This window comes from Aythya ferina, assembly GCF_964211825.1.
Source record: "Aythya ferina genome assembly, chromosome: 14".
Classification (NCBI taxonomy): domain Eukaryota; kingdom Metazoa; phylum Chordata; class Aves; order Anseriformes; family Anatidae; genus Aythya; species Aythya ferina.
In genome coordinates this window covers 17,162,636-17,178,377 of record NC_140312.1, presented here as the reverse complement: position 1 = coordinate 17,178,377, position 15,742 = coordinate 17,162,636, and the positions used below count along the sequence as shown (strand labels likewise).

General features: G+C 36.7%; 1 long non-coding RNA gene across 1 annotated transcript in view; it reads left to right on the top strand.

Annotated features, from left to right (window-relative positions):
* Nucleotides 1-15,281, top strand: part of LOC311444315 — a 433,519-nt gene extending 418,238 nt beyond the window's left edge. Inside the window, exon 5 of the long non-coding RNA XR_014697807.1 lies at nt 13,803-15,281. This is a non-coding gene — a long non-coding RNA (uncharacterized lncRNA). The remainder of the gene's footprint in view (nt 1-13,802) is intronic.
* The last annotated feature ends 461 nt before the right edge of the window (nt 15,282-15,742 follow it).

Genomic DNA, 15,742 nt, shown 5'->3' with positions numbered 1-15,742 from the left:
CCTTCCTGCCTGCCTGCCTGCCTTCCAGCCTTCCTGCCTTCCAGCCTTCCTGCCTTCCAGCCTTCCTTCCTATCTTCCTTTCTTCCTTCCTTAATTTTCTTTCCCTCTCTTTCTCTCTCTTTCTCTTCCTTTCTTTTTATTTCTTTCTGCCTTTCTGTCTCTCTTTGTCTTTTTTTGCCTTGGAACTTTTCCTTTGCAGCCAGTTTGATGTATTAACATTGTGTAAGCCTCACAGCCACACACATGCCAAATGAAGATCACGATATCTTACGCCACTTGAGCTTCAGGATGACACCAGATCAGAAAGAGTGACATAGATGGTTTCCAGTATGAGAAAGTAGGCAGAAGCAAATCAAGAGTTGTTAGTCCTCTTGTTTTCATAGGTTCTGATGGTATGAATTTGTAAGTCAAGATAAGTATAGTCTTTAATGTCTTTCAAGTTCACAAAATATTGTGAAGGATTTCTTTTTAATGTTTTCAGTGCCAGACTAAAATAATTGAGTAAATATTGAATATTGTTGTTCTCATCACAGATGATCGAAAAAAACAACCACCCAAACCCAAAACAAACATGTTTTCCAGTTAGTGGCTCCAAAGATAATGAGTTAGTGTCCAATTTAAATGGGACCGATATTTCTTAATTACTAGATGTTGCACAGCTTCATAGCCTACATGTTTATAATGATATCTCAGTTCAGAAGGTAACTATGAAACTATTTTCTGTTGCTTATGATCTTAACAGCTGTTTTTCATAGTGGGTTTCATATTTGTCAGGATATGTCAGACTGTATCTAAGTTTTTTGAGGGGATTGTCTTAGTGAGTTTGATTCCATTCCATCAAAGCAAAAGCTGTTTTCAAATCATTTTGGTAGGTGTATTCATTACAGATGCATTTTCATCAGCTTAGAATAAACTATACTGCTGGAAGACAGATGAGTGGTGTGTATTTTAACTTTCTATTATCACCATTCTTCCACTAGTGGTGCAAAACACAATTTTTAGGGTCAATATCAATACCCAAATAGCACCAGTCTTATTCTACAGCTGGGTGGATGACTCCTTGACATCCCGGCCTGTACTGAATTCTTTGTACTGAATGCCTTCAAAAATGAGAGGAAGCATGGCATCTACCTCCAGGATTGGAAACGCTCCCAGAATGTAACCTGATGGGGCAAAAGGATGAGCTATCTGATTTTCTGAGTGTGGCGGGTTATGGTAATGGTGCTTGTCTACTACCTGTGTTATAGTATGGCAGAGATTTCAGGCCCACCTCGTTTCCTAATCTACATATGCTGTATTGGGCATATACAAGTAGCTGCCCCATCTGTAGTCATGTTTATTTGTTTTAGAGAATTCAACTGGCATTAATTTACAAAAATGAGGAAGGGTTGCCATCTACAATTATTAATTAGCATGCACATCTGCTGAGAAGGTGTTTCCATAAGCCTGTCTGAAGTACTTTATTGTTGTTTTTTTCATTTGAGGGGGATCAATGCTAATTTTCAGTGTTTACCAGCAATCATAGATGACTTGCAGTTAAAAAGCCATCAGCTCTGTCACATTTTTCAGTGAACAGAATCCCTTTCCAGATGGCCCTTCATTTGGATAATGGACAGCCTAAGGGGATAAAAATGTCACCTGTTGTAGCTAGTCAACAATATTAATAAAAACAGAAGAATAGGCCATTCATAAAATGGGCAACAGACCAAAAATAACCTGTGAATTGCATAGTGAGTGTTTTTGGTAGCAATCTTGCTTTAAGAATTCACAGACATCTTCAAATCTGGTCATTACTGCCTTTGCACTAGCTGTTATTTTGCTGTTTAACCATGAATGAATCTAATTTTTCTTAATGCATTTCCTGACAAATGAGAAAATAAAGGAATGAGTTGTGATTATGATTATAAAAGAACCATGATTACAAATAGGTAAATAATAGATTTCTTGGCTTGTTGTCTTTTGCAGAAATTAATATTGGAAGGTGCTTCAGGTTTAATGGAACATTGAGATCTAATTAGAAATGAAATCACTGATAGGACTGAAACACTACTTATAACATGAAATATGGTATTCCATTGTGAGTCTGAACAGCGTTGAAAGGTGATGTAAAATATTTTTGTGCACTGTCAAATATCACTTAAAAATACAGGTTGTGTCAAGCTAGTTTTGCCTATGTCATCCACCGTGGCAAGAAGGGATGAGGGTTTCTGAGTTCTCTGTCCATTTTCAGCACATTTTATGTAAAATAACCATTCTTTTTCTCCCACACGCTCTTATTTATGCTTTGCATGAAAGCAGGAGTTAGTTTGTTCGTAATCCATCTCTTCTTTCAAACCTGAACGCACTCACTGACAAATAGGTGATGTACACACAGGAAAATAATGAAGTGACGGCTTTGCAAAACTCTCCTCTTGAAAGAATACACTGGAAAAACAGAAGGAACTGTGTCCTTTTTAAATATATTTTTTAAATTTTTTAATCCTTATATAATACATACATATACATATATAATGTATACATACATTATATACATAAAAATGTATATAATATATAATACATTCGTATGTATTTATAGTTTCATAGAAATGTAGATGTTGGTTCCCCATGTTCCCATCCAGAGACCTCTAAGGTTACTATGTTTGGTATGAGGGTTGTATGAGTGTTGTTTTTTTCATCTGCTCAGTAATTCATTCAGATGAGGCATAACATTTTGGACTAAGTTACTCGACCAGATTACACAGAAGGAAGAAAAAGTCCCATCTTTCCACAGCAGTAACCCTGATTTCCAAGGGATAACCTTCTGAAAAACAAACAAACAAACAAACAAACAAACAACATATTTCAGTGAATTGTTGGTCTTCATTTTTAACTAACATTTTTAACAAGAAATAGATCTTGAATGCATAATGATCCTACAGAATCAGTTTCAACTCACAAGCACAGGATGTTTTTAAAATGAAAAATATTACTCATGCTGTTCAAGGTATTATTACTAATTACTCATGGCCTTCAAGGGACTCATGCTGGGTACTCGACTTCATCCCTTTTAAAGGAGCTAAATTCGATATCCTAAATATACATTTACTTTTAAAAGATCATACCAGAGACTTCAGAAAACATGTATAAGATATACATGTAAAGTGTAGAGTGATGAAACCTAGAGAGTTAAGCTGTGTTGTCCTAGAGTACCTAAATGAATGTAGTGCATCTATCAGTAATAGTGCCTACAGCTGCCAACGCTTCTTGTGTAATACATTATACATTTTTAAAGAAAGTTAAAGCACAGTGATTGAAAGTCTTCTTTGCAGACTGACAAGTGCTGAACATCTTGTGTAGAGATAACCCTCCAGCCATGTGGAGAAGAAGGGATTTTTTCTTGATATTTAATGACCCCTGGTTAATGTAAGCACTGCTTATGGGCTTAAGTGAGATCAGTAATTAGCTTTTTGTAGGTAGGAGGTAGATTGAGATAATGTAAGCTCTAAGTGGTAACTGAAAAAACAGGGTGGAAATCCTCAGAGCAGTGGAAATTGTTTGAAGCAATGTTTCTGAAGAGGAGAAGAAAACCTGTGAGTTCCTGATGGACTTATTTTGGAGTCATACACAACAATAATTGTGTTGCAGCTTCCTTTTTATGGCTACATATTGATTGAGCTTTATCAAGGAACCTCCTTTTACTTTTCTCATTGTTTTTCCATTTACTGTTTAAACTTCGTGTAGATTAGGCATGGTAGAACCATTTCTTTTCTGATAGCAGATGAGCATTAAAATACAAATATATGTCAGCTTTAAAATCTGATTAAAAACCAACCAAACAAACAAAAAACACACACACACCAAAACACTACTAAAATTAACTATTTTTATTGCAACAACCTGACAAATCAATTCCCCTCTTTGCTTCTTCTGTGCTGCCTGTAGCCAGGCAAGCAGAGAGGGCCATCTCCCACAGGACTTGCAGCTTGAAAGTCCAGTCAGTTCTTCAGGTTCCTCATTGGGATTACTTCTATTTATTCTTCATATGAAGTTCTATCCAAAAACCTTATATATCCTATCATTACAAGGTCCAAAGAAAAACATGTTTGTCATCTTGTATTACCTTTTAGCTTCACATTAAACACCAAGCAAGTACTAGTAGAAGAGCACCTGAGTAATTATTTGCTCATTTGTAATAGGAACACTTACTGAGATTCTGCAGTTGTATATAAGAAAGTATGTGAGAAATTTGTTTGTTTGTTTCAAATGAGAGAATAACTAAATTTCTGTTTGCTCTCTCTGGAAATAGTGAATAGAATCTTCAACTTTAAATTTATTATAGGGAATTCAGTGGAAATATAAATCCAGAAAATTTAAAAGAAAGTCACATAGTATACAAATTTCTAGAGAATCTCTTACACTATAAGTCTACATGATTCAGGCAGAGGTTTAGTCAGACCAACTATTATTTTTTTTTATTTGCATGACAGAGAATGTGTCTGTCAAAAGATCAAATACTTGGACATTTTTCCTGAAATACTATGTCAAGTGAAAGGTCCTGTATCAAATATTCTGCTCAATGCTGTGGTTTTGCCCATTGTTCTGAGTATCTGCCTCGTTTATGTCTGATATATAATAACATGATAGATGAAATTTGGATCTCATTAGCTGAGTGCCAAAGCACCAGACATCTTCTCCAAGATAGGGTTTCTTTCTGTATGTATCCACAAAACCAATGCTATTTCCAAAGAGGCTATCCTCACATTTACTGTTAATGTTCAATATCTAGCAATATTTTAATGTTGGGTTAGCAATGAGAATCCATAAAATATTCAGAAAGATACACTGAGTTAAAAATTCTACTCCATCCCTCCAGCATTTCCCTGGAGCTTAGGTGTGCATTTGCTGCACAGATGGTGCAGCAGCAATATCACACAGTGCTGTCAGATCCCTGATATACGTGGTGCAACACCAAGAGTGCAAGATAAATGAAAGCCTGAGCTTCACGTTTCCCAGTGTTTTAGGGATTAATTCTACTCTTTATTGATCCACCAGTGCCTCCTGGAAAACTTCAAAAAAATCTCTCTATGAGAATATAATACTACATCTGTGTTATACAGGAGGGTGTCTTAGTTTTCTTTAATCACTTTTCATTACTATTGACATCTCTTTGAATTTATGTGGTATTTTTTATCCTGAGGAGTTCATCAGCCATGGAGTCTCATTCCATCAGATATCATAGCCATGGTTAGTGAGGACAGAAGCTTCCACAACTTCTCTCTGCTATCAGTGAGCCACAGCTCACATGCTTGATTTTGTACAGCCTCATATAATCTTCAAATTAATTTTTTTTTTTGTAGTTGTCCATATGCTTGGAAGCTTATATATATTTATTTTGTCTGCATATGTGTTACAGATAAATGTTAATCATTTGGCATACAGTATACTGCACCATGGCTAATACAGACACATTGAATGACTACAATTAACAGGCTAAGCTTTGCACTTTTCCAATGCAGTAATGTTTAAGAGCTATCTGAGTCTTTCCTGCAGTATAAAATGGACTTGGGGCCTCCTCATATATCTGCTCAGCCTATTTTAGGACAGTCTGTTCAGTGCTCATATTTTATTCTTATAGTAGTTTCTAAAAGCATCTCTGCATATTTGTGGTGAGGGACCGTCACCTTACAAGAGAATATGAAGTTAAATCGACAAAGAGAAGAAAAAGAATTTACTTTCTTTATTGTACCAGGAAAAAACAGAGTTGCAGAAAAATGGCTGATTTGTTACACTATGAATCTATAGCTGGTCTAAAAAAAAGATTCCTTTTTTGCAGAGAACAAAACCTTAAGTCAGTGCTTCTTTGCTTTGATGAGTATATATATATATACATATATATATATATACACACACAAATATTCATGTAGTGGTGTCACCCTGAAAACATGACAAACTGTTACCAAATGATTACAGAGGTAAGGCAGCCAAAGCTGAGGTTAGAAACAGGCCATCTCAGGTCAGAACTTCACGCCATCTCTTGCACGTTTTAAAAACTGCATATCACATTCTGCTTCTATTAGAAAATGAAACATCTAATTACAGCAGGTTATCAGAGGTGATGTCAAGGCACATAAAACAAATTAAAATAAAAGTTTTCCTAGTGCCAGATGCTGGAAATAGTAAAATAGTTATCATTCTCATGGGCTGGTGCTCAGCCAGCAGTCACAAAAATCTGAATTATACTTAGTGCATGTTATGGGTTCAGTGTTGTTTTGCTAGAAAGGAAAATGAGATTCTTCAAGATTTCAGTGAAAATGTGATTCTGCAGTATTTCCTGCCTAATGTAGTACAATACCACATATATTTGTGATGTGTAGCATTCCCCAATTTATTACTGGAGGGTAGTGTTCAACATGCCAGAACAGCATGATAACAGATACGGTGACCAAGTTAGAAATAAAGCAGAAGTTGGTGGATCAAATGTATATTGACTTTGTAGCAGTGAGAAAGAGGGTTCCACTGGATCAATGCTGGACTGTGTTGGAGTTGTGGTACAGGACTTTTTTTGGGCAATCATTCTGTTAATTTAAGGTCATTGGTCCGGAGAAACTACAAGAAGCTGAACAGGTATAAAATACATTATTTTATATCACCTGTTCTCTTTCTTTATTGTGTATTGAAAATTTTAAAATGTGCCTAGTCTCCTATCAAATAGGACCAGGTTAAAAGAAATTCCACAACTTAAGACTCAAAAAAACACAAAATGCTGGTACAGTAATTTTCAGACAGTGAGGAACCAAATAGTCTTTGGCTTTTGTCTTAAATAATTTTAATTCTGGTTTTACCCTTTTTATAATTAATGGGGATTATGCATGAAACATACAGTTGGTTTTGTAGCAGTTTTAATTTGGATCACACTTGATTAAATGCTACTTGTATGTCATACAACAGAGTGGTTTTCATCTCAGAAGAAAAGGTCCAAACTTCTGCCCATTTTGTTTACCAGCATTTTCATGATGCCAACAGGTGATGGGGAGGCTTATTTCCATGACTTTGAAGTCCAAAAGCAAAACTATGACCCTTAAATAGCTACAAAGCAAACACATGAAGTCCTCAGAGAGGCAACTGGGGGTAACAATTGCTGTATCTATCCCAAGTTAAACCATCCTCCCCTTCAGTTAAAGTAAAGAAATAAAATGGCTATTGAAAGATCAACACACACATGGAATCCTTAAATTAACATGCTCAGAATGGCAGTGATCTAGTCTATGCTTCATCTTCTCATAGACCTTTTCCTGCATATCATGTAGCTAGCAGTTTGAAAGAGTTTATCATGAAAATCCAGTGTGCATATGGGAATGATGCTTCAGACAGGCATGAAAGAAAATAAAATGACAATTTGTGCATGAGCTCATAATTATGTACAATGTTTATTTTTATCTAAAGATATCAAAGATGTTTTCATATCTGAACTTTTTCTGTTTTATTCAAGTTAGCTTTAGCAAAACAAAATGATTATGAAGCCCATTAATCTTCATTTTTCACACTGTGATTCATTTTACAGAACTGGAAGATACAGAAATGGAACCATCCCCCTCTTTGTCTGCCACTATGATATTGAAATGTAATGCAGATTGAAAATTAAATACAATAGCTAAGATAGTGGTTCTAATAACCCGGTAATTTATAAATAAATAGACTTAGATTGATGGAAGAGGAAAAAATCTGATTCCAAAATAACACAAGATAGTGTAATACTTGTATACAAAGGTCTTATGTTGGCTAGGATTTTCTAAAGCTTTACACTTGTTTCTCAAATCTCTTTAAATGTATGTGAATTAGAACTGATACTTTCTGTATAGTCTTATATCTTAGGTTGTAAACAGCAGGCTGTAAACTGTTGTAGATTGTATTTGTAGCAGTATTTCTTAACATCCTTTGTATAGCTATACAAGAACGGCAAGACAATAGAGAATTTGGCTCAGTATATTGAATAAATGTACTCTTTTCTTAACTCAATATATAAATTCCATGAAATCCATACTCTTATCCAATAATACCATAAAATCACAGAATATCCAAGTTGGAAGGGAGCAAAAGGATCATCAAGTCCAACTTCAGTGTCCACACAGGACCACCCAAAAATCAGGCCATGTGTCTGAGAGCATTGTCCAAATGCTTCTTGAACTCAGCAGGCTCAGGTCTGTGACCACTGCACACCCAGATCTCCCCTGTCCCAGCTCCTTGCCATTCCCTCGGGTCCTGTCGCTGTCCCCAGAGAGCAGAGCTCAGCGCCTGTCCCCCCGCTCCCCTGTGAGGGAGCTGCAGGCCGCCATGAGGCCTCCCCTCAGCCTGCTCTGGGCTGGGATGGGCTGAACAAACCAAGGGACTTCAGCCACTCCTCATATGTCTTGCCCTCTAGACCCTTTTCCGTCTTTGTTGCCCTCTTTTGGACACTCTAACAGTTTTATATCTTTCTTATACTGTGGTACGCAAAACTGCCCACAATACTTGAGGTGAGGCCGCACCAGTGCAGAGCAGAGCAGGACAGTCCCATCCCTTGACCAGATAGCAATGCTGTGCCTGATGCACCCCAGGATAAGGTTGGCCGTCCTGTCTGCCAAGGCATACTGCTGGCTCATGTTCAGCTTGCTGTTGATCAAAACCCCCAACCAGGGTTGCCCCTTCCCAGGTGCAGAATCTGGCACTTGCTCTTGTTAAACTTCATATTGTTGGTGATTGTCCAGCTCTCTAATCTGTCCAGATCTCACTGCAAGGCCTCACCACCCTTGATGGAGTCAGCAGCTCCAGCCAGTTGGGTATTGTTTGCAAACTTGCTCAAAAGCCCTTTAAGTCTTTCATACAAACTGTTTATGAAAACATTGAAGAGGACTGATCCTAAAATGGAGCCCCAGGGAACCCCACTAGTGACAGGTTGCCAGCCTGATGTAACCCCATTTACAAGAATCCTCTGCGCCTGATCCATCAGCCAATTGTTCACCCATCTTACTATGCTTTTATCTAACTGTATTCTGGTCATTTTGTCCAGAAGGATACTGTGAGAGGGTATCAGAAGCTTTACTGAAATCCAGGAAGATTAACCTCCTGGTTTCCTTTGGTCAACTAGCTGGGTGATATTTTCATAGAAGGAAATTAAGTCTGTTAGACATAACCTTCCCCTAGTGAACCCATTTTGACTCTTAACAATGACCACGTTGTCCTTTACATGTCTTTTAGTAAGTCCCAGAATAACTTCCGTAATTTTACCAGGCGCTGAAGTGAGACTGACAGGCCTGTAGTTGCCAGGATCTTCTTTCTTGCCCCTGTTTAATATAAAATTAAATGTTGTGATATTTTATGAAGAATTTTTGTATTCTGTTTTGCTTTGCTAGTATGAATTATTATCTTTGAAAATAACAAAAGAATATTACTTCCATTTTTACAGCAGGAGAAAAGGAATGATTTTCCACTTTGGAAAGGTTTGTGTTTTGCAGTGGGTGTAGAATAGCTGGTTAGGATTCAGAAAATCACTGGTTCAGAAATAACCTGAGTGCGTACCTTCATGTAACTGAATAAGGTTTTTTTTTGCATCTTTTAACTTGTATTTTTAATGTAATGTTTCTGTATCCCATCTGTCTGCCCACCAGCCCTCCCCCAAAAACAAGCAGACAAACCAGCCCTGCTTGCTTTTGTCAAAATTCAGATCAAATTATTTAAAAACATCAATTTAATTTTATTGGTAGAAATTTATTTTTATTGGTAGAAAACTAGATCAAGGTATATTTTAAATTTGGTATTTTCACAATTAAGTTCATAATCTTGTCATAAAATTTCGGGCTATTAGGAAAATCAGGTGATTTTTTGAAGTATTATTAAAAAAAAAATAAACTGGGGGATGGACCATGAACTTTTGACATGCTTTTATTATCTGTTAGCAATTACTGGATGTATTCAATAGGAACTTTGCATCTTGTGTTTTGACTAGGAAAGCATTAACATACTTAACTCATGTGAGAGCCTGTAAGACCTTTGGATATGTCAAAAGCTTTTCAAATTGGCTCTGCTGCTGGCAGTTAGCAAAGGTGGATCGGAATCATGTCTGAGTGCCTCTGTTTCTTACTTTCAGAGAGATCCCAGAGGAAAGTCCTGGGTAATTGCTCACTCACTCTGAGAGCTTTCTCTTCATTATAGAATAAATAAATGAATAAAAGTGAAAGAGGAAATTGCACCATTTGCTAAGTAGACCAGGCACTACTTCATAATTGTTCAGCAGAGAAGAAGGTGAACCAAATCCTGTGCCTAAACTATGCAAGCACAAGACAAGAAAATAAGGAAGCTTCTGTATCTGTGATGTAGGCAACAGTTCTTCACCTATGTGCTCTTCCCCTTTGTAGAGTCATTTCATTGATCAACTTGAAAAAAAGGCTAGAACAGAACAGGCTTTTATCTAAACTATGAGCTACACTTCATAATACATATGAACTACATATATACACAGAATGAATCATCTGCTACAGTTCTCTTTTTGTAAATTAGTACGTATGAGAGGTGCTTATCTGTGAATTTTATTATGAAAGAGATGTAAGGAATGTATAAATGCCAGCTGAGATGGACACACACTGCCTAAATCTAATGGTAATTTTATTTCACCATTAATTTTTGTTTCTTAATTTACTTAGTTTACTCTAGCAGTGTATGATAGAGTAGCAGGGACCAATGCATTCCATAAAGGGGTGTTTTGGCCATTCTGAAAAGTAGAGTACCAAAAGAGAGGCCACCCATGTAATGAAGACCCCAGGCAGCATCAGAGGAAAATGCTGAGGTAGAATTAATGTACCATTTGCTGTCTGGGAAAGGGAAAATCACAGGATACTACTCCTGTTCTTTTTAAGACTGTGTCAGGTGCCTTGTTGTGAAGTAGATGTGGCAGGGTGACTCAAGGATCTCCTTTCAAGCCAATCAGGATAAGTTTGGGAAGAGAGAGCAGCATCTAATTTGCTGCCTTCCTAATAAAAAGATGTGAAAGAGAAGAGCAATTGTCTGCTGGGCTGACAGAGGAACAGGCAAGAGAACTCTACAGGTGCACAGGAGTGTAGAAAAAACGTCATGTTCACAGTGTTGCCTGACAGCAGAAACAAGGGTATTGGACCAAAGATTTTGTAGTGGACAAGGTTGAATGGAAACATTTTAAAAGTCAGCTAGATAAGCCCACTCAAGGCTACAGCCTGCTTCATGATCTGTGATGCAAATAGACACTTTGCTTCACTATTCGTTTGGATTAGAATAGCAGGGTTGAACTGAGTTTGAAGTCTGTTTTGTTTCAGGCCCCTTAGTGTTCTGTTATTTTAAAATTTATTTCTCAGCTTTCTTCTTATAACATTTACAACTACTAGATTTATGATTTGAATATGGAGGGAAAGAATCATACTATTTTTTCCCAGTGTTAGACTAGACAGTATGCTAATCAGTAAGTTTCACTGACAGGCTGTTTCCTGAAATTGCTGGGGTTCTGTGCTGATCTAGGAATCTAATCTCACCTGAAGATTAAAGCCTAAACAAATCAGTAACAGTCAGCGTAGAAACAAGAATACTTCTTTATTTGCACAGTGATCATTGAATAGTATGTTGGTACCAGGATGACACTGGATAAAAGGGACATTTAAGATACCTCATTGAGGATTTGGATGAAATAATAACAGGACATTCGGTTAAAATACTCATGCTTTTCTGCCATCTCTCCAACATCTTTCTACTTTTGGCAGTATATCATTTGTAATGATTTGTCAGTTTCCCCTTTTCTGATGTCTCAGATATCTCTGACTGAAGTATGTAAATTAAAATAAAAACAGATGCAGAACAGTCGTACAGAATAGAGGGAAGGCAAAATTACAAGTAGCTGCAAAGATTTTGAATGTTACTGTCTTGTAAATGGAGCTTACTAGAACTGGAGGGATGGAAAGTATGGGAATTCCATTAACTGCTTCAGTTTAGTCAACCATTGTAACATAACGCATTACTACTTTGTTTTGCCAGTGCTGCTCTATAGGTGGAATCTTCTGACTTTCTGAGTACAACCAGATGGAGGTCTTTGCTCATACTCATCCATTGCAGGAAGCCTTCCTAAGTTTCACATTTACCATCCTGTTTCATGCAGAATCTAATCCTTGGAAGCAGAATAAAATCTGAAATTTTACACAATTTACACAAAATTTTGTGAGTACTGTAAGAAAAAATAGGTAGTATTTCTGCTTTGGTTTTGCCAGTAATATTCACTAATTCATATTTTTAAATATAGTATCTTGCATGAAATTATACTGCTCTGTGGGGAATACACTCTTGACAGAAATATGGTGTTATTATTCAGCACACAACACTTAAAAATATGACTATAACTAGTGCCCAAACAGTAACAGTGGTAGTATTTTTATGTGTCCATATAGTGAGTTTTTTTTCTTAAAATATATTATGGCACTCCTAATGTATTTCAGCTTGAAATCTCAAACTATTATTACCTGTATTATATCCAGTCACGTAACAATCCTAAAGCATTATTAGTTCTCAATGATGTGAAGTCAACTGCTTATATAAACGGCCTGTTATATATTGTACAAAGAAAACAACATCCTAAGAGTTGTTTCTGATGGAGTACAAGACATTAAAATGCTACTAGATGATATCCCAGCTTGGGTTTAAAGAATTAATGAAGAACAAATGTTCTAACTGACATGTAAGCATGAAATTCTCTCTGTGGGTTGACCTTCATTCTTCTGCAGTTAGTTAATGAGGATTTTCTTTGTTATCTTTCTTGCTGAAGAACCTCAGGGCCTTGTATCATTATTGAATGAACACAATGTCACCTCAGCTGGCAGAAATGTTTTGTCTTTTGTCACGAAAAGAAGTTTCCTCATGTCAGCTGGTGAAAGCACAACACAGAAACAAGCAATTGAGACCAGACATTTCAATTCAGCTAAGTTAGCCCAGTGGAGATGTTTAACCTGCTGCAGTTGTTCTGATCAGAATATTTAGGCTTCATTACTGTATGATTCCTGCATCTTCTTCTGAAGTTTGCAAGCATTGTTACAAATTAATGATAAACAAAAGCATTTTATCTGGAGAACTGCTCACAATATTCCCCTTTTAACAATTATTTACCGTTTGTTGCAGAACAGTGTGTGTTGTTTTTTTTTTTTTGTTTTGTTTTTTTTTTAAAGAAAAAGCAGCTTAACAGCTGCTTTTCATCTGATTCAAAACAACAAGTAACTATCACTGGATCTTGTAAGGTGGGGATCACAGAATCACAGAATTGAAGGGGTTGGAAGGGACCTCAAAAGATCATCGGGTCCAACCCCCCTGCCAAAAGCAGGTTTCTTAGAGCAGGCTGCCCAGGTAGGCATCCAGATGGGCCTTGAATATCTCCAGAGAAGGAGACTCCACAACCTCCCTGGGCAGCGTGTTCCAGTGCTCCGTCACCCTCACTGTGACGGAGTCACATCTGCTCAGTGTACTGGAGCTGTTACTTTGAGCTTTCCTGTGTGCTCTATCATATTAGGCAGAGCTATATAGTGGGTGGAATGACGATTGCAAGTTTCGCCCAATGTGAGCCTATTAATTGGGGTTTCCCCCAAATACTCATACAGTTTCTCCATTGCTCAGTATACCCATGTTCATCCTACGTGGCAGAAAAGACAAAGAAAAATAAAATAGAGTGAACCTTCTGTTCACTTCACAAACAACATGTCTGTACTTAAAAAATGGCACCGGGAAGGGGAAAGAAGACATTAGTTAAAAACAGTGTAAGAAAATGTTATTCATGAATTTTCATCTAGGTTTATTACATGCAAGATAGCTGCTGTGGGACCTGATCATTGACACAGTGAGGATCTCTGAAAGAAGTACCAGATGTGCAGATAGCAAGATGTTACTGTGAAGAAGAATATCCCATTATAGTCCATATCATAAGGTAATGAGCAACAGCAAATGAAATCTGAAATTATTTGATGCTTTCAGAGGTTTTGCCATGTTGCACTTTGCCTTATAGTCACTTCCCCTTTTTTTGAGGTAAGAAAACTTGTCCCAGAATTAGAAAAACAAATTACCTTGAATCTCATTTGTTATTAATGTATAGTGGAAGGGAAGGGCATTTGTGAGGGTTTGTTATCCCAGTATTCAGCTTATCCTCAATTCCGTAAATGGCATTTTTGAGTTGACAGGCACATATGTTTTGTTAAAGTCATTAAAATAATGTTGTATTAAATACTTATCTAACGTAAGTCAAGTACAACTGTGTTACCTTCTGGTTATTAGGATACATATGTCTAATATACATTCATTTTGGAGTCCCTTAGGGGACAGCCTTGTTATTAATACAGCAGAGAACAGCTGAATGAGCATATGGTTTATTAAGACATGCTTATATTAATTATATGTGGATACTATTCAAAAGGGTCACTGGTCTATAACTGAAAGACCATAGTGATCACTACTTTGAACCTCAGAGCTCAATGGGATTACTCTTGATCTGATCTGTTTGTCTTTGACTGGAAAAAATCATTAGATTTGTGTCTTATGTTGAAAATTAATGAAACACTTAAGAGTTGACTGCCATAAAAAACAATTAATTAATATGCAAAATTGAATGAAATTTTGAAGACATCGTGAAATTGCACATCAGAAGGTCTAGAGCTCACGTGTCTGTACAATTTGTTATGCAGCAATCTGAACCATGATGAGACCTAACATACATAATAAAGCAGAATACTAATTGCAGTTCAAAATTTAAAAACCATTAAAGTCATGTCTGCATAGCTTCCAATCGTCATATTGCTCAACTGATTTGTTTATTGAATATAGCAATTCCCCCTCTGTTGCTTAACACCAGTTAACACTTAAAATGATCTTTTATATTTAAGGCTGTTTTTCATTCCAGGAGCTGATGCAGTACACACGGTGTCCTGCAATGCACCATTTCAACTTTCAGTGGAGTGGCAGGCAGAAGACTGTATGAGCCTGAAAATAAAATTTATATGGATTTAAGCTTTGAGAAGACCCAGTGCAGGAGAAGCTTGGGACTGTTCAGTTTTATATTTCTTCCTCTAATTTTAAAGCCCTGATTCCAGAAAAGGTGCAGTCAATGTCTAAAACATAAAATCACACAAGCCGTGTCTGCATTACTCAACTTATGACAAGTTTAGCGTTTCTGTGATACTGCAGAAACAGAAAAGCTGCATTTTGCCTTTTCTGTTACTTGGCTCCTTAGTTCGTGGCTGGTTTGTTGCACAGTATACAGCTTCAGAAAAAAAAAAAAAAAAAAAAAAAAAAGCACTGTGAGAAAAGAGTTTTTCATTAATATTTCGAACTGTGAATACAAAAAGAATGACATACTGGATACTTTATTGTGTTAGCAGAATCTGAAAATCTAAAAATATGAGTTAGGCCCTAGAACTCTGAAAGTAAAACAGTACTGTAAATACAGTCACTTAATATTTTTTTCTACAATTTATTTTTATTTACATTTGAAGAAAACTCAGGTGTACTTCTCAGTATTTGTTCAAAAATGTTAGGGGAGGGTCTGTTCATAAGCTCCATTTGAAGCCCTACACTCATGTAGTCAGTCATGTGGCATTGAAGCATGAATATAAACTCTGCTGTGAGATATGTCAGAACAAAAGTATTTACAAATGTACAGAAGTAAAAGCGATGTAAATACTTCTGTATTTCTGTTTAATTACTAGCTAAAAGTCTTCCTGGAATGTTCAGTGCCTGCATG